Here is an 18,761-nt window from a genome sequence, read left to right on the forward strand (position 1 = left end):
ATTGCTCTTTTAATCATAAAGTCTCATCCTCGGGAAACCAGGCATGGTTCTAGGTTACAGCCTGAGGCTCATTTTCAAAACTTGTTTAGCAACATGATTCCATCTTCACGTGAGGTGGGGATGACTTCATTCCTAACTTACTCTGTGCTGGCGAAGCCTTAAGAGGCAAGAAAGGAAAACCTAATTTCCCTCTGTAGTATTTGATTCAGTAAGTTTCGCTCTGCTTAGATCAGTGAGGTCCAGCTTAAAGACTAGTTGAATAGCTCTGTCGGCAGAGCAAGAGACTCATAATCTCTGGGTTGTGGGTTTCAGCCCCACGTTGGGGGAAATATTGCTGCATTGCAGAGGGTTGAACTAGATAATCCTCATGGTCCCTTCCAGCTCTGCAGTTCTATGATTCTATGACTACTGAGAGACTAAGGTAAAAAGGTAAAGGACCCCCGAACGGTTAAGTGCAGGCAAAGGAGACTATGGGGTTGTGGCACTCATCCCGCTTTCAGGCTAAGGGAGCCGGGGTTTGTCAACAGACAGTTTCCAGGTCATGTGGCCAGCATGACTAAACTGTTACTGGCACAACGGAGCACAATGACAGAAGCCAGAGCGCATGGAAATGCCGTTTACCTTCCCACCACAGCGGTACCTATTTATCTACTTGCACTGGTGTGCTTTCAAAATGCTAGGTTGGCAGAAGCTGGGACAGAGCAATGGGAGCTCACCCTGTCGCGGGGTTTTGAACCACCAACCTTCCAATTGGCAAGCGCAAGAGACTCAGTGGTTTAGACCACAGCACCACCCGTAATAAAATCTACCTGTTTACTAAACTCTACCTGTAATACGAGCTACCGTACTTCTTTCTTTGGCCATCCAAACCCAATGAAATTTACATATAGACCATGAAACTGGTACGACTGAATGTTTCAGCTGATGCCTCTGGCGCAAGTTGTACATTATGTTAACCGTGTCTTTGCATCTAGTGCAAATTTCATCAGTGCGGGGGACGATGAATGGATTTAGAGCAGGCATGGAGAAGGCATGGATTAGGGGAATTCTTCCCAAAGCAAATATTAGCCCTAGAAGACGGATTTTCATCGAGTTGTTGTTGTTTAGTTGTTTAGTCGTGTCCGACTCTTCGTGACCCCATGGACCAGAGCACGCCAGGCACTCCTGTCTTCCACTGCCTCACACAGTTTGGTCAAACTCATGCTGGTAGCTTCGAGAACACTGTCCAACCATCTCGTCCTTTGTTGTCCCCTTCTCCTTGTGCCCTCCATCTTTCCCAACATCAGGGTCTTTTCCAGGGAGTTGTCTCTTCTCATGAGGTGGCCAAAGTAATAGAGCCTCAGCTTCAGGGCTGATTTCCTTAAGAATGGAGAGGTTTGATCTTCTTGTAGTCCATGGGACTCTCAAGAGTCTCCTCCAGCACCATACTTCAAAAGCATCCATTCTTTGGCGATCAGCCTTCTTTATGATCCAGCTCTCACTTCCATACATCACCACTGGGAAAACCATAGCTTTAACTATATGGACCTTTGTTGGAAAGGTGATGTCTTCATTTTAAGATGCTGTCTAGATGTTTCATCAAGTACTCCCGGTTAATTCTCTCTCATTGCCTCCTCTGATCCCATTAATCACCAGAGCCCCCCACCCCTGTTAATGCAATTTGCATTTAAAAAAAAAAACCAACAACAACCCTTCATGCTGGATGTAAAGACCTATTTATTTGGCCCTCATGGGAATTGTAGTCTTGTGTTTTTATCTTGTGAACTTCCCTGAGTTCTTCTGTTGAAGGGAGGTTATATAAGTTAAAGAAATAAAAAAGGAAAGAAAGAAGAAAGAAAGAAAGAAAGAAAGAAAGAAAGAAAGAAAGAAGGAAAGTCTTAAACAGCTGGAGAGCATCAGGTCACGAAAAGCTGGATGAGCTATAAAAAACCAGAAAAATGATCTTGGGGTTATCATGGGGTCATTTTTTAATCTTGTGGTCATTATTTATTTAATGAATAAACAAAACTGCATTAAAATGTGGGGGGGCAGGCAGGGGAATTCACGCTAAAATGCTAAGAGATTTAGTAGAGGACTTTAAAAAATTGCAAATTAGTGTGGATGTGTGGAAAACATCTTGTGAATCACCCTGAGATCTTCGGATGAAGGGGGAATATATAAATTTAATAAATAAAAATATCAGTGGTGATGATAACTGAACTTGAGATTGAAAAGATGAGAAACTGAAATAGACAGATTCTGTGAACCTTTGTTCCCTCCAGGCCTGAGGAGTGACCCAACAGAGGCACGGTGTTAAGGAAGAGTTGCCAGCGTAAGACACTGTTGGTTCTCCTCTGGGAAGTTTGCAGCGATTCCCACGCTCATTGCACATTCACCTGCAAAGCCAAAGGAGTCAGAGAGGTCCAGGCCATGTGCAAAATGCCAGTTGAACTGAGCACCTTGGCAACTCTCTGAGCCCGTCGACAGCATCTCTCAGCTGCAGCAAATTGAGGCCAGGAATTTGCCAGGACTGGCCGGCATGAATATTTGATGCCGTTCAATATTTAAAGAGCTTGATAAGATAATTTAAGAAACTCTGTCACTTTTTAAATTATTTGTAGACAATTTATAATGTAGCAAAATCCACTCAGTGTGAATAATACTGCGGCTGGAAAGAGAGCAGGGTTGCAGGCTTCCCCTTAATTGGCTTGAAAACATCACAGCGCCGGTGCTGTCACTAAAAACTCTCTGGGGGCCCAGAGTTTTCACTGGTGTAAAAGGAGAATCATTATGGCCCATTTTTGCCCAAAGACCTGGCCTAAGCACAGGAACATGCTGCCCATTTTGAGTCAGGCACTCCATTACTCTCCTTAAGAAGAATGTTTTTGGGGTTGTTTGTTTGTTTGTTTGTTTGTTTTTAAGGAGATCACCAGGTTTCATTACAACTGCACTGAATGTTCTGCAGTTTTGATTTCGTGTAGAAATGAGAAATTGTAGTGAGGTTAAAAATAAAATCAGATAAAAGATCTCGTCCCCACCTTAAATGCACTCACCTGGTACAAATATTTAGCTTTAAGAGTACAATCCTATACATTTCTCCTCCAAATTAAGTCCCATTGTATTTAATGGAGTGTGCATAGAATTGCAGCCACAGAAGACCTATTTATAGTGCAAGCATGTAACTGTCTACTCAGAAGTAAGCCCCACTAGGTTCAATGAGACTTACTTCCAAATATTATTTATTTACTTAGTTAATCTAGAGCCCAGGGTGGAAAATATCAACATGTCCGTACAGTACATGTTTTTAAAACTCAATAAAATCATATATAAAGGATCTGAAAACAATTTAAAACATTTGAAAACAGAACACCTGAAAACATTTGAAAGCAATCACATGCTCTCAAAGTGATTAATTTTGTGGTTGCCATGTATGTAATTAGCCATTTTCTTCACTTCTCACTTCCCTCTGTGGCCCCCTAGTCTTGTGCTGTGGCCCTCCATTTATGTGATTTTCACCTGTGGCCCCCTTGGAATATCCTGGGGGCCTCCGGCTGAGAAACGCTGCTCTACAGAACAGGAGCAGGACACAACCAAAGGTTAGAAATTAAGAAACAGAGCAGCAACATCTAAAGGGAAAATGCAGTCAATTATCCAGTGTCCCATTACACACACAAACACGTGTGTGTACATGCTTGTGTGTGTGTGTGTGTGTGTGTGTGTGTGTGTGTGTGTGTTGGAGCGAGAAGGAGAATTGGCTGTTCTATTCCCACTTTGTGAAGATAACACCTTTCACCCTGGAGTTCTAAAACTGAAACAGTTTGTGGGAATTTGCTCTGTAATGATTCTGAGTCTATGGACAGACAAGAGGAATGAGAAATGGCTTGGTACAAATTTGGTACAAGTCTCCAGGGCTTCTAAGACAACCTTTGAAACTTGCTTGTGTCTTGTGAGCTTGGTATTAAGGGAATTTCTATAAATTATACCCTCCAACATTGCATCCCTAATCTGGAGTCTGCCAGACATTTTGAACTACAACTCCCATCTGCCCCATTAGTCCAAACCATCCTGTTCAGGGAAGTTTTTAATGTGTGACATTTTAATGTATTTTTAATCTTTGTTGGAAGCCGCCCAGAGTGGCTGGGGAGACCCAGCCAGATGGGAGGGGTACAAATAAATTATTATTATTATTATTATTATTATTATTATTATTATTATTAAGGAAGGGGCACTGGGTTGGGGAAGGCTGGTTTATAGAGCTACAGGTGACAGACACCACAGCAAACCACTTTCTTTAAGCCCAGGGCTTCCCTAACGAAACATAAAGCGAGAGGACATTTTTTCCAGATAAATAATAATAAAATAAATAATAAAATTTTATTTATATCCCACCCTCTTCAGCCAAAGCCGGGCTCAGAGCGGCTAACAACAATAAAAGTAATACAACATTCTAAAATCAATTCATTTTAAAATCAATTCAAAATCAAATTAATGGCAACCATTGGGCTAGAGTTCTGTGAGGATTGGGGCCGTTGTTTAGGCTTGAGTGTCTGCAGAGCAGCTGAAGTTTGTTTTCCTCACAGATTCACTGGCAGGAAGCCGCAGGCAGCAAGGAAATACACAGCTGTTTCTAGTCTGTTTGCTTCAGAGCTCGGCCCACTTGGGATTCTCAGCAACTGGTATGGGGGGAAACCATGGCTCAGTGGAAAAGTATCTGCCTTGCAAGTAGAAGGTCCCAGGTTCAATCCTTGGCATCTCCAGGAGGGTTGGGAGAGACTCCTGTCTGAAATCCTGGAGAGCCGCTGCAAATCACTCGTAGGCCATATTGAGCTAGATGGACCAAAGGTCTGACTTGGTCTGAGGCAGTCTCCTCTGTTCCTGTGTTCCTAAAATCATACTCCCTCTAACAGTAGACATTTGTGTAGCCATCATGGCTAGTAACCATTGATAATCTACCGTATTTTTCGCTCCAAAAGACGCACCAGACCATAATGCGCACCTAGTTTTGGGAGGAGGAAAACAAGAAAAAATTATTCTGAATCCCAGAAGCCAGAGCAGCAAGAGGGATCTGGCTTCTGGGATACTGTGTGGCTCTTCTGGCTTCTGGGATAACCGCGCCAAGCCTCTTCAGGGCAGCGGAATGAAGGCTTCCCCTGCCCGAAGAAGCTGCGCATGGCTAAGGCAGAAGCCAGGACAGGTGCGTCGCTGAAGGGGCGCTGTGCAGTTCTCTCTCTCTCTCTCTCTCCTTCACAGGAGAGGCGCTGTGCAGAGAGGGAGAACTGCGCAGCGCCCCTTCAGCGAAGCTGGAGAAGGAACAGAAGGAGACCCTTCTGTTCCTCCTCCGGCTTCCAGGACAGGCGCTACACAGAGAGGTAGAGCTGCGCAGCGCCCCTTCAGCGAAGCTGGAGAAGGAACAGAAGGAGACCCTTCTGTTCCTCCTCCGGCTTCCAGGACAGGCGCTACACAGAGAGGTAGAGCTGCACAGTGTCCCTTCAGCGAAGTGGGAGGAGGAACAGAAGGGGCTCCGTTCCTCCTCCCGCTTCGCTGAAGGGGCGCTGCGCAGCTCTACCTCTCTGCACAGCGCCATTCGCTCCATAAGACGCACTCACATTTCCCCTTACTTTTTAGGAGGAAAAAAGTGCGTTCTATGGAGCGAAAAATACGGTAACCCTCCATGAAGAGCTCTGTCCTCTTAACAGTGAATATGTCCTGGGCTGGTTTGAGGCAGAGGAATGGTGGGAGGAACCAGCTGGGGAAACAGTAAGGAAAGAAGAATCAGAACCCGGGGAGTGGTGGTGGTGGGACAATGATGAGTGGGCAGAGGGAGAAGAGGGAAAAGACCAGGAAGAGGTAACAAGGCTTGGTGAGCTGGGAGATTTGGTGGCAGAGATAAGTCCAGAAGCAGAGGCAGAAGTTGTGGCAGGCGAGTGGGAGGCCAAGAGGCAGAGATGAGTCCTGCTGCTGAAGAGTCACAGGTGTCTCCCCCTCCTGCTGTAACAAGCTCCCCTCCATCCTGTTCTCCCAGAACCAGAAGAGGCATGAAATGGGCAGAGCAGAGGCAGGCTGCAGGCAGGCACAGTCTCCGATTGCTTGCAAGAAGCCCTGGAGAGGAGGATACATAGACAGCTGTGGGTAGGTGGGGACTTTTAATCTCAGCAACTGATTTCATGGAGAAGGTCCTACAGGGCATGAACTGCTAATAATAATAATAAATAATAATAAATTTTTATTTATACCCCGCCCTCCCCAGCCAAGACCGGGCTCAGGGCAGCTAACAACCAATAATAAAAACAAGTTGATTAAAATACAATTTAAAAGATTAAGATACAACATTAAAACATTAGGATGCAGCGTCTTCAGAGGAGGAGAAAGGAAAAAGAAAGAGGGGGAGGGAATCAAACTGATTCTAAGCCAAAGGCCAGGTGGAACAACTCTGTCTTACAGGCCCTGTGGAAAGAAATCAGATCCTGCAGGGCCCTGGTCTCATGAGACAGAGCATTCCACCAGGCCGGAGCCAGTGTTGAGAAGGCCCTGGCTCTGGTTGAGGCTAATCCAACTTCCTTAGGGCCCGGGACCTCTAGGGTGTTGCTATATATGGACCTTAAGGTCCTCTGTGGGGCATACCAGGAGAGGAGATCCCGTAGGTACGAGGATCCTAGGCCGTGAAGGGCTTTAAAGGTCAAAACCAGCACCTTAAATCTGACCCTGTACTCCACCGGGAGCCAGTGCAGCTGGAAAAGCACTGGGTAAGTGTGCTCCCATGGCAGAGACCCTGTGAGGAGCCTCGCTGCAGCATTCTGCACCCACTGGAGTTTCTGGGACAGTTTCAAAGGCAGCCCCGTGTAGAGCGAATTAAAGTAGTCAATCCTGGAGGTGACCATCGCATGGATCACTGTGGCCAGGTCAGGGCGGGAAAGGGAAAGGACCAACTGCTGTGCTCATTGGGCCTGAAACTTAGCCACGTCTGTGTCAGATTGTGTTTTTGCTAATAAAGAGTTAACTTTGAACGGCGTGATTTACTGCTGGCTTACTCTTTGGCAGAGTAGCACCTTTGGGGGCTCAGGGGGTACTGCTGCCCCCTTCCATCGGCCACTCTGCCTAATGATTGAGACCCAGCCCTGAGCCTTCTTAGATTCCTTTCTGTCTAGGAGAAGTTGACAGAAAAGCCTGTGCACAGATCTTCACTGGGAGGTTGTGGTTTCCCTCACAGGATACAGGCCAGCAGTTCCTGGCAGAAGGTATTGCAGGGAAGCTGCAGTTCTGTGGCTTGCCACACGGGGCAGAGGTCAGTTTCTGACCATCGGTCATAGGAAGCTGTTGTTCAGAAATATACAGTGGTACCTCAGGTTACATACGCTTCAGGTTACAGACTCCGCTGTGCTTCAGGTTAAGAACTTTGCTTCAGGATGAGAACAGAAATCGTGCTCTAGCAGCGCGGCGGCAGTGGGAGGCCCCATTAGCTAAAGTGGTGCTTCAGGTTAAGAACACTTTCAGGTTAAGAACGGACCTCCGGAACAAATTAAGTACTTAACCTGAGGTACCACTGTAATGGGTATAGGTGACTCTGCAAACAAGATGGCTGTGTAGACAGTATGGAAGAGAAGTGCTTTATTGCCGGGGGAGATCCGAAAGGATAGGTGCAGGCATGCCTTAGGCAGCAAAGAGCACCAGGCCCCCTCAGGGCAGCCATATAATGGGCTCCAGAGAGCTAATTGGAAGGCTATGCATTAAGTTAGTAATAAATATATAAACAGCAGCAGAAAGAGGTAGTGTGGGCTGACTGAACTAAAAGGCCCGAGATCCGAAAGCCTGCTGGACATGGCATGGAGGGGCTAAGGCTTTGTATTATGAGATATGCTTCTCTGGGCACAGTGAACTTTTGCAAGGAAGCATGATGCCACAGAGTCAGCCACTGGTCCATCTAGCCCATAATTGTCCGCCGGCAGCAACTCTCAAAAGTCTTGAGCAGAGGTCTTTCCCATCACCTGCTATTGTATCCTGGACCTTCTTGGAACTGAAACAGGGGCTGTTATGCAGAAGATGGGCTTTACCACTGAGGAATGTCCGCCTCACAGTGCCAGAGCTACCCCTTTCTTCAGATAGGGTAATAGGGTAAGGGGGAAAGGACCCCTGGACGGTTAGGTCCAGTCAAATTTGACTATGGGGTGCAGTACTAGTCTCACTTTCAGGCTGAGGGAGCAGGCAGGTTTTCCAGGTCATGCGGCCAGCATGTCTGAACCACTTCTGGTGTGACGGGACACTGTGATGGAAGCCAGAGCGCACGGAAATGCCATTTACCTTCCAGCCACAGCAGTACCTATTTATCTACTTTCACTGGCGTGCTTTCGAACTTCTAGGTTGGCAGAAGCTGGGACAGAGCAACGGGAGCTCACCCCATTGCGGGGATTCAAACTGCTGACCTTATGATCAGCAAGCCCAAGAGGCTCAGTGGTTTAGACCACAGCACCACCTGTGTCTTCAGATAACCTGGTCCAGTATTCCTTTAGATCCTTATGTGCAAGTAGCAGGACCTTAAAACTGGTCCAGTAGCTAGAGAATTGTCCTCTTTGAAGCAGGACACTTGGCCGGCCCTACACTGGCCACTGATGGCCAAAAATAAAGAGGGTGAGCTTATCAAGCATTTGGCAGGCCCAAATATACAGCTGAGTGGCTGTGGTTAATGTGCCAGGTCACAAGCTGTGCAGGAGGCCTGGCCTCCCCTTATTCCTTGTTGGTTTGTGGTGATCCCCTTTGTCTGTCTGCTGTTTCAAATGCCTTTACATGTAAAGCTTTCCTTTGTATTGTTAAATTATCATAGTCTTTGAGATAGGGACCCCGTGAAATGGGGTTGGGTTGCTAAACTGGCAGGCATGAGTTCTGTACAGGAATGGGGCAAGAATTCAATTGAGTTCATGTTTAGAGGTGACTGTACCACATTTGCACTTCCTGAAACAATATGCAAGGTGACCGTACCACAATTCGCACTTCTCTGAATTTTGCAGGGCCATTCTCCAGCCAAGTAATGTGTGTGAGAATAAATGCACTAAGGTAAAGTGTGTGGAAAATGCACATTTTAAAAAAAAAAAACGTAGGCAGATCCATTATACCAGGGAGCACCGCTTTGCAAAAATATATACATTCAGCAAAATGGCAAACATATGTATATTGTGAGAAATATGTCCCCAAATGCTAATGAATTTTCATGAGGACTTAAAAACGTGCAAGCTGATGCAGATATGTAGAGAAATGAAGTGAAGAATGGGAAAGTGAGAAAGCGAGAGAAACCAAAATTGACAGATTTTGCCCCTTCCTAGCCCAGTAGTAATGACAGCAGCTGCGCCTCCTCTTAAACCAGGATTGTCTTGGCTCCCCTTCCCTTCTGTGTTTCTTGCCTCTCCACAAAAATGCGACTCTTAACCTCCCATCCTTGCAGACATGATGTATATTGTCTTGAAACCATTCCAAGAGACCTAACAAACAAAACCCTTGACCTCTAAGGAAAGTATTCCTTTTTAAAGTGGGGGGAAAGGTATTCTTAGAGACGAACCGCTGGGAACCTTTTGAAAGGGAAGGGATTTGTGTGTGGGGGGGGTGTATTTCTTTTCCATGTATACTTAGTGGGTCTTGACGATTACTGTACAAATATTTTGAAAAGAAGCAGCCAAACGGTCGGGAGATACACTAGAGATTGAAGCCATTTTAAGCACAGTGCGAGCCTAAGCATCAATTTTTCATGGTTGCATATACTAGTCTCAAATGATTTGTTCCAGCAAGCCACAAAAAGGAATATGTTGTCTTCCAGTTGATTTGGGAAGGGGGTAAAGGCAAAAGGGGGAGGCTTTGTGGCACGGGCTAAAGGTTGCAAAAGGTGACGGAGAGAAAGGGTTAGCACTTTTTAAAATTATATATATATCGTTTACGTGTCGGATGAAGCCTAAAGCTGCCAGATAGCTTCTTTTCGACAGCTTGGAGTTACTGTTGGGAACAGATCCATGTATGGAAGCGAAAGCAGAAAAGCAGAGATAAGCCGCTATCCAGCTATGCAAACCATGTTTAGAGACACTTAAAGGACAAGCATCCAAACTTCTTTCTTTCTGGTAAATGCAGAGGAGCTATCATATGAAGTTCTCGCTCCACACAGCCCGAAACAGAGGTACCGAGACTTGACAGGCGGTAAGTGCAGGCGTGGGGGTTGGGGAGGAGAAAACGGCTTGTTTGCATGACTTTCTGTGAGGAATTCCCAGAAGAGCAGCATTTGCACTAGAGGCTTTTCATGCGTTTCGTAAGAGAGAGAGAGAAAGAGGATTTGGCGGAGATCCCTGAAGGAATGGCATGGAGCAGTGCTGCTTACCCAAGAGGCAGAGAACTTTCCCATGGAGGAACTAGGAAAGCAGCAAAACTTAGAGGGGGGGGAGAGATATGCAGAATAGTATTCATATAACGGGTTCCTCTTTGTTGGGATTTGTGAATCGTCTCGTTTGAACTCGTCAGTGCATACACAATGCATAAGCCTGCCATTGTGTCGCCTTTTCGTGCATCTGTGTGTTTACTGCGCACAAATGTGAGCATCTGGAGGTGCAGAATGTGTGTTGCTTTCATGTTTGGCGGCGTGTCCGCCTGAATGCTGTGCGCTGCTGAGCCACGGATTGTAGGAAGAGCTTTTCGTAAACAACGGTGTTTCTTTTGGCAATCCAGGGCCCATTTTTTTAAGCGCAGATCAGTTGATTGCATCCTGCTCAAAGATCTTTAATTGACAGTGGCATGTTGTGAAAGACTCGGTCTCTTCAAAGCGGCAGCACACACCCCACTGTTGCTTTTTCCATCCGAGGCAAGAGTAGGGGAGGGCTTGCTGCCCTCCAGATGTTGCTGGACTCAGCCCCAGCCAGCATGGAGGGGGATCGAGGGGGATGGGAGTTGTACTCTGCCAACATCTGGAGGGCCACAAGTTCCCCGTCTCTGATGGAAGGGAAGATTTCGGGAGTGTGGGCATCTTGGGGAATGGTTCTCCCTAAAGCCAAGCCCTATGCTGCTAGACTGAAAGGATAGGGGCATCAGTCAAGCTAATATATAATCATTATTCCACAGAATACCTGCCCTTTAAAAATCAAAGTTACAGCAAGTAGTTTGTGTTTTAAATCTTTGGAAGTAAGTTACCTTTGACAAAAGTTGTGTTTGCATGGGTATAAGCTTCCAACTTTTGAAAAGGTTAAATCTGCATGCAAGAGGCAGCTCGGGTTCCTCACGATTTTGGACATGGGCATACAAAACCATGTGGGGAAATTAGGAAAACCGATTCCTTTTGGGAATATCTACTGTAGAGGTGGGGGACCAGTCATAAGTTCCTTTCTAAATTTCTTTCCCTTTACAGCAGACATGAGAGATTGTCCTGTTTTGTCCCTCAAGTTTCTGTTTCCATTTTTAAATTTTTGGGGATGAGTTTCTAATGCTCCAAACTATTACAGTTTCTGAATGGTTGGAACATATATATATTTATTCAACTAATCATTTAAATATATTATAAAGGAGGGGGGTGTTTTTTCAAAGTTTGTGTGCCATAAGGGACTTCTATGTGTGCAGTTGAACTTCCTCTTCCTCTCCAGCCCCGCATGTCCTCAAAATCAGCTCTGAAGGTTTGGGAGCTCAAGGTCACCCAATGAGCTTCATAGCTGAGTGGGGATTCGAAGCCTGCTGCACCAGGTTCTAGTTCATGGGTAGGCAAACCAAGGCCCGGGGGCCAGATCCGGCCCAATCGCTTCTAAATCCGGCCTGCAGAGGGTCCAGGAATCAGCCTGTTTTGACATGAGTAGAATGTGTCCTTTTATTTAAAATGCATCTCTGGGTTATTTGTGGGGCCTGCCTGGTGTTTTTACATGAGTAGAATATGTGCTTTTATTTAAAATGCATCTCTGGGTTATTTGTGGGGCATAGAAATTTGTTCATATTTTTTTTCAAAATATAGTCCGGCCCCCCACAAGGTCTGAGGGACAGTGGACCGGCCCCCTGCTGAAAAGGTTTGCTGATCCCTGTTCTAGTTCAACACTCCAAAGCACTACAGTCCTGTAACAGTCATCTACAGTGCCTCTGAATCGGCTCTCAGATCCAGGTTTCTATTTGAGGTATAAAGCAGGCTTCCTGTGTGACCTTTTGCCTAATACTGTTTTCCAAATTCCCTCTGAATTATCTGCAACAGAACTGTGTCATTTAGTTGCATGAATATTTAATACTGAACACATTTGCAGTAAACCTAAGAAATACGTGTGAAGCTCTGACAGGTATTTTTCTGCAAAACATCTTCATGTATATGTTTCCCCTTGCTTGAACCATTTCTTTTAAGCATCCCTAAATCGCAGGCATATATTTAAACTACCTATTTCACATATCCCTTCGAGACTCATGTTTACACTCAATTTGAATGCCGTTTGTTTAACTCAGGCTTACCATTACGTGCAAGCCAGGCCAGTTAAGTGAAGGTGACAATTTCTGAATGATGGCGAAGCCAAATGTACCTAGAAATGTAAACTTAACTCCGAATGCTGCTAACGACTATGAGTATATCATGCAGGAGTTTGGTTTGCTTAGGAAAGCCAGCAGGAAGAGGTCCAAAAGGAGGCAATATTTCTGAACAATGCAAGCAATGAAACTGTCTCATTATTTAACTGCCGGCCTCAGTCGGAATGAACTTGATAACTCAATGGCTCCACGATGCCATGGATGAATGAGATTTATGAAAGGTACAAGCTTCATACACAGCGTCAAACTGTGGATAAAACTTTTTTCAACTTACTTGACCTCTCAGTAAGCTAAAGTCAAAATAAAGGAAGACATGAGCGATACCAGTGTGAGTGCAAGTAAAGATCATGATGAAACACCGAATACCTTGAGAAGACATACTAATCTAGATCCCCAACCCAGTGTCCTCAAGATGTTTCAGACTACAACTTGCATCAGCACAACCAGCCTAGCTGGACCTGGTTGGAGTTGTAGTCCAAAAAATCTGGATGGCACCAGGTTTGGGAAGGCCAGACTAGAGTGAGAGGTAAAGGTAAAGGGACCCCTGACCATTAGGTCCAATCGTGACCGGCTCTGGGGTTGCGGCTCTCATCTCGCTTTATTGGCCGAGGGAGCCGCCGTACAGCTTCCGAGTCATGTGGCTAGCATGACTAAGCCGTTTCTGGCGAACCAGAGCAGCGCACGGAAACACCGTTTACCTTCCCGCCAGAGCGGTACCTATTTATCTACTTGCACTTTGACGTGTTTTCAAACTGCTAGGTTGGCAGGAGCTGGGACCGAGCAACGGGAGCTCACCCCGTCTTGGGGATTAGAAACACTGACCTTCTGATCAGCAAGTCCTAGGCTCTGTGGTTTAACCCACAGTGCCACCCATGTCCCCTAGAGTGAGAGGGCCTCCTCAAATACTTATTGAAAACTGCTAAAACTGAATGCCAGTCCTATCATTAGGCAGAGGGAGGTGGCTGCCTCAGGCAGCAGATTTTAGGTGTCATGAAAGGGCAACAAATTGTTACTTAACTTAATATTGTGTTTTTTACTGGCAGGGATGAGGAAATGCACTTGTGGCATTTTCTGCCATGGTCACTGAATGTATTTTGACTTTGGAGGTGGGTTTTATTTACATTCCCACCTCAGGGCAGCAAACCATCTTGAGCTGGAGCTGCTATGACAATATGGGTGGTTATGACAATATGGACGGTTTCAACGGTATGGTTCCAAAGTATAGATCTAGTTTACTGTTTTGTAACAGCTGTTATAAGGAGAAATATTGGCAGACTGTATACCTCTAAGTATTTGGATGTCTTTGAGAAGATCAAATGTTTGCTTATTTGGGGGGGGGGCTTTATGCCCATGGGCATAGCCAAGGGGAGCAGGGGGGACAGCTGTCCCCCCTAAATCGAGTAAATCAATAAAAATACTTAACGAACTGAGGTTCTACCCCCTTAACATGAACCCTGCCCCACCATAAATCCTGGCTGCGCCCATGTTTATACCCCACCTCTCTTTTAAAATGTCCAAGTTCCCCTGGAACAACCATTAAAACAATAAAGTACAGGAAAGCTTCAAACTAAAGCTGTAAGAGGATATGAGAGGCAACGGCTAATATTTCAAGGACATAAAAAATGTTCAACAATTCGGCAGGCCAAACGCCTGCCTAAAGTAGGAAGCCTTAATTGGCTGGTGGAAGGGCAAGGAAGGTAAAGTTTGCTAGGCAGGGAGATCCAGGGTCATCAGAAATTATCTATTTCACATTCCAATCTATCACAACCAAGATATTATTTAGTCTCACTTGTGGACTGTCTGTGCTGCTCACCTGATCTCTCAATAACTGAGCCGCTGCTCAGAGGGTGAGGGGAGAGACGGCAGGGAGATTGCCATGGTATGTGTGGTCTGTGAAAAAGAGGATATACTTGGGAAGAGGGGAAAGGAGAGATGCGTGAAGTGTATGAGTCTATGTGGTATGTGTGAGAGAGAAAGAAGCATGTGTGTCTGCAGTCTCTGTGTGTGTGTGATGAGTATGTGTGTACATGTGAGAAAGAGTGGGGTGACCCCCTTGTTTATTATTTCCTGGTACCACTCCTCTTTGTTACTAGACAGCGACAACCTCTTTGTGTGAGGTAGGGGGCGGGGGGGCCAATCCCAGAGGGAGCAGTGAGGACTTTGCTCTTTCTCTAATTTTGTGTTACAGTGGTACCTCAGGTTAAGTACTTAATTCGTTCCGGAGGTCCGTTCTGAACCTGAAACTGTTCTTAACCTGAAGCACCACTTTAGCTAATGGGGCCTCCCGCTGCTGCCGCGCCGCTAGAGCATGATTTCTGTTCTCATCCTGAAGCAAAGTTCTTAACCCGAGGTAATATTTCTGGGTTAGAGGAGTCTGTAACCTGAAGCAAATGTAACCTGAAGCATATGTAACCTGAGGTACCACTGTATTCCATGTGTGCAATGGCAGCTGTATTGTTTTGCTATGCCCTCAGCAGCCATCTTGCCCAAAATAAAACAGAATATCGGAGCACCGTCAGGAGCATGTAGCAAGGGGTGTAGCAGGAGGCTGTCGGCGAACAAGAAACTGGCATGGGCTGCTGTTCCAAATCAGAAGTGTGGGACAGCATTTCGACAATGACAAAATCAGGTGGGTGCTGCTTGCCTGCACGAGCAGCCCATTAACTGGAAGCACCCAGAGAGAGGAGCTCAAAGTTGGTTTTCGAACGCCTTATGCAACCATGTTGGCTGGGGCTGATGGGAGTTGTAGTCCAATAACATCGGAAGGGCACTGCATTGGCTACCCCTGTAGACTGATCCACATTGCCCCAATGAGTGATTAAGAGGAGGCCATCTATGGCTTCTTCCAGCACCCACGACATAGTCAAGTTACTCCTTGTTATTTCGGGAGCCTTTTCCTTTGCAGCTAATTCATATCTTGCCAGCGTTTGAGATTCCTTCCATGTGATGTGACTCAGCCTCACCGAGAGTGTGTGCTTTGCCCAAGGAATGAGGAAATCTCCTGAACTTAGGGAATTAATCACAGGTGACATCACTCCATACCACTTATGGCCTTTCTAGGAAGTTATCGTTTCTTTCTTTGGAAACGCTGCTTTTTGCGTATGCTTGTTTAGGGAAGTTTTTAATATTTAATGCTGTATTGTTTTTAATACTCGATTGGGAGCCGCCCAGAGTGGCTGGGGAAACAACTTCTTTTTCTTCTTCTTCTTCTTCTTCTTCTTCTTCTTCTTCTTCTTATTATTATTATTATTATTTCTGCTGTTTCTCCAATGTCAGCCAAAGCTGGTACTTGGACATGGAGCTGTAAAAGCACTTGAAAAGTGCAACCTTCTCCAGCCAAAGGAGGTTGTGGGAGAACTCTGTTCCTTCTCTAGCACTTTGACCCCCTCACCTCAGATGCCCCCCACCCAAGGCTGTCCTTTTCTTTATACTGCATCACCATCTCCAGGCCTGATAACGAAGCTGGCTTGGCATGCTTCTGGAAGGAGGAAACAGAAAGATGCATATATAAATGGAGAAAGTGCACAGAAGTATGAATATATATGAGTCAAAATAACACACATAATGGCCAAGTATTAGGAGGAACTGCATATTAGCCAAAGTATTTTTATGACAGATTTTTTTTAAAAAAATGCATATGGCTGCAGAAATATGGAGAACTGAATTTAAGACTGGGAAAATTAGAAGCCTAGAGAGCTGAAACTGACAGATCCTTCCATCCCTACCGGCAATGAAAAAAAAAACACCAGCACCTGCATGTCTTCTCCGACAGACTGGAAATGGCAATTTCTTATAGGTATAATGGATAGAAGTACTGCCAAAGACATGCTGAGGTGAAATATCTGCATGTGCAACTTAGGGGGGGGCAGATGCAAAACTGGATGGGGCTCGTGCTCCTTTAATAGTTGTACAGAAGAGGGACCAACTATTAAAGAGGCACGAGCCCCCTTCTACTTCGTTATCTACCCCTTCGGTATACAACCAGGGGCAACAAATGTAAGGTTCTGCACTTGAGCAGGAAGAACCAGCTGCACAAATTTAAAATGGGGGGCACCTCCTGGCCTGCCAGTAGTACATGTGAAAAGAATTTAGGGGTTTTAGTGGACCACACGCTTAACATGAGTCCACAGTATGATGCTGCAGCAAAAAAAGCTAATGAAACGGAAGTACCATATTTTTCCGTGTATAAGACGAGGATTTTAAATATATATATATATGTTAAAAATCGGGAGTTGTCTTATACACGGATAGCGCACTGTGGGGACAGGCGATTGGTTGCTGCCGCAAGCAGGAGATAGTCATCGGCACTCGGGCAGGTGATTTGTGGCTGTGGCAAGGGCTGTTATCGATTGGCTGCCGCTGCAGCGGGCGATTGACGGCTGCTGGTGGCGACCTGTCAGACGATTGGTGGCTTTGGCAACGTGTGATATTGTCTGCGGTTGTCTGGTGGGTGAGCGATTTTCGGCAACCCCCCCCCCCCAAAAAAAAGCTTAACAACTCTTCGCAATCTCCCCCCATTTTCTTAATTTGGAGTCCCCGAAAATAGGGGGCGTCTTATACACGGGGGCATGTTATACACGGGAAAATATGGTATAGTGTCCTGCTCAAGAGAAGTAATAGTACCACTCTCTTCTGCCTTGGTCAGACCACACCTGGAGTATTCTGTCAAATTCTGGGTGACAGGAAACAGGTGCAGAGGAGAGTAACCAAGATGATCAAGGGTCTGGAAACCAAGACTTATGAGGAACGGTTGAGAGAGTTGGGTACTTTTAACATGGGAAAGAGGAGATTTATTCAGATATCTCAAGGGCTGTCACATGGAAGAAGAAGAAGAGTTTGGATTTGATAGCCCCCTTTATCACTACCCGAAGGAGTCTCAAAGCGGCTAACATTCTCCTTTCCCTTCCTTCCCCACAACAAACACTCTGTGAGGTGAGTGAGGCTGAGAGACTTCAGAGAAGTGTGACTAGCCCAAGGTCACCCAGCAGCTGCATGTGGAGGAGCGGGGACGCGAACCCGGTTCCCCAGATTACGAGTCCGTTGCTCCTAATTACTACACCACACTGGAACATGGAACAAGCTTGTTTTCTTCTGCTCCAGCATGTAAGACCCGAACCAATGGCTTTAAGTTACAATAAAGGAGATTTCAACTAAACATCAGTAAGAACTTTCAGATGTTAAGAACCATTCAACAGTATGGCCTCCTTCGGGAGGCTGTGGACTCTCCTTCATCGGATGTTTTGAAGCAGAGTTTGGATAGTCATCTATAACAGACGCCTTAGTTAAGATCCCTGCATTGCAGGGGGTTGGACTAGATGACCCCCAGAGTTCCTTCCAACTCTGCAATTTATAACTATAAATTCTATGCTCATCTTCCAGTATAGTCAGTGAGGTTCCCTTCCCTTTGATTTCCAGAACAATGCAGTTTGCTGCTTCTGTGGGTGCCATCGGTAATAGCATTCAGATGAAAACCACATGCCGTATTCAAGCTCTCACAAGAGAGAATCTGCTTCCTATCAGAAATATAAACATAGATTTAGTTTCTGGCATTTACCTTCCCTGTGTGCTTTCCCATGCCTCAGTAAAGCCAAGCGGCAGAAAATTCTTATCGTAAACTCCAATGGATCTTTGTACATATGTCACTGTCAACATTTGTAGACTGAAGGAGAGATCTGCCTGCTGGCATATTAATTAATTTTACCTTAAGCCAATGAATCCAAGTAAAACAGTAGACCCCAGCTACAAGGACCACATTTATTTTATTTTATTTTTAAAAAAAAACATTCTGCCCTGCCTATATTCCCAAAGGAATGCAAGACAGCCAACAGATCCGAAGTATAAAAACAGACAGCCACCCCCAAATTAAACCGAATCGCAAAATCAAAATATAAACATGAACAACGAAAATCAATTTTCATACCCACACAGGAGGGGGGAAATGGAAGTACAGAACAGCTGTCTAAACACTAAACCGAACCAGCAAAAGACCATTCAACCAAAGGCCTTTTCAAAAAATCAGGACTTCACCAGTCACCTGAAACAATGCAAAGTAGGTCAATCACACAATTGCTGGTGTTTGGGAAGAGCTGAGGTTCAGTGGTCGATCACAGGCTCTGCTTGCAAACAGTCCCCAGGTTCAGACCACATCTCCAGATGTGACTGGCAAAGACTCTGGCCTCCAGACCCTGTGTACAATACTGAACTAGATGGACTGGTGACAGGAACGAACCTGCAATAAAACACACCGCGCAAGTTGGAGTTGACCCTTTATCAGC

At 45.6% G+C, this 18,761-nt stretch overlaps 1 protein-coding gene across 1 annotated transcript in view; it reads left to right on the top strand.

Moving 5' to 3' along the window:
- The first annotated feature begins 9,986 nt into the window (after positions 1–9,986).
- SLC8A1 (solute carrier family 8 member A1) overlaps positions 9,987–18,761 on the top strand; it is a 288,587-nt gene continuing 279,812 nt past the window's right edge. Inside the window, exon 1 of the mRNA XM_080998667.1 lies at positions 9,987–10,149. The gene's annotated coding sequence lies outside the window, so the exon portion shown is untranslated. The remainder of the gene's footprint in view (positions 10,150–18,761) is intronic.

This window comes from Podarcis pityusensis (assembly GCF_964106645.2).
Source record: "Podarcis pityusensis genome assembly, chromosome: 3".
Classification (NCBI taxonomy): Eukaryota; Metazoa; Chordata; class Lepidosauria; order Squamata; family Lacertidae; genus Podarcis; species Podarcis pityusensis.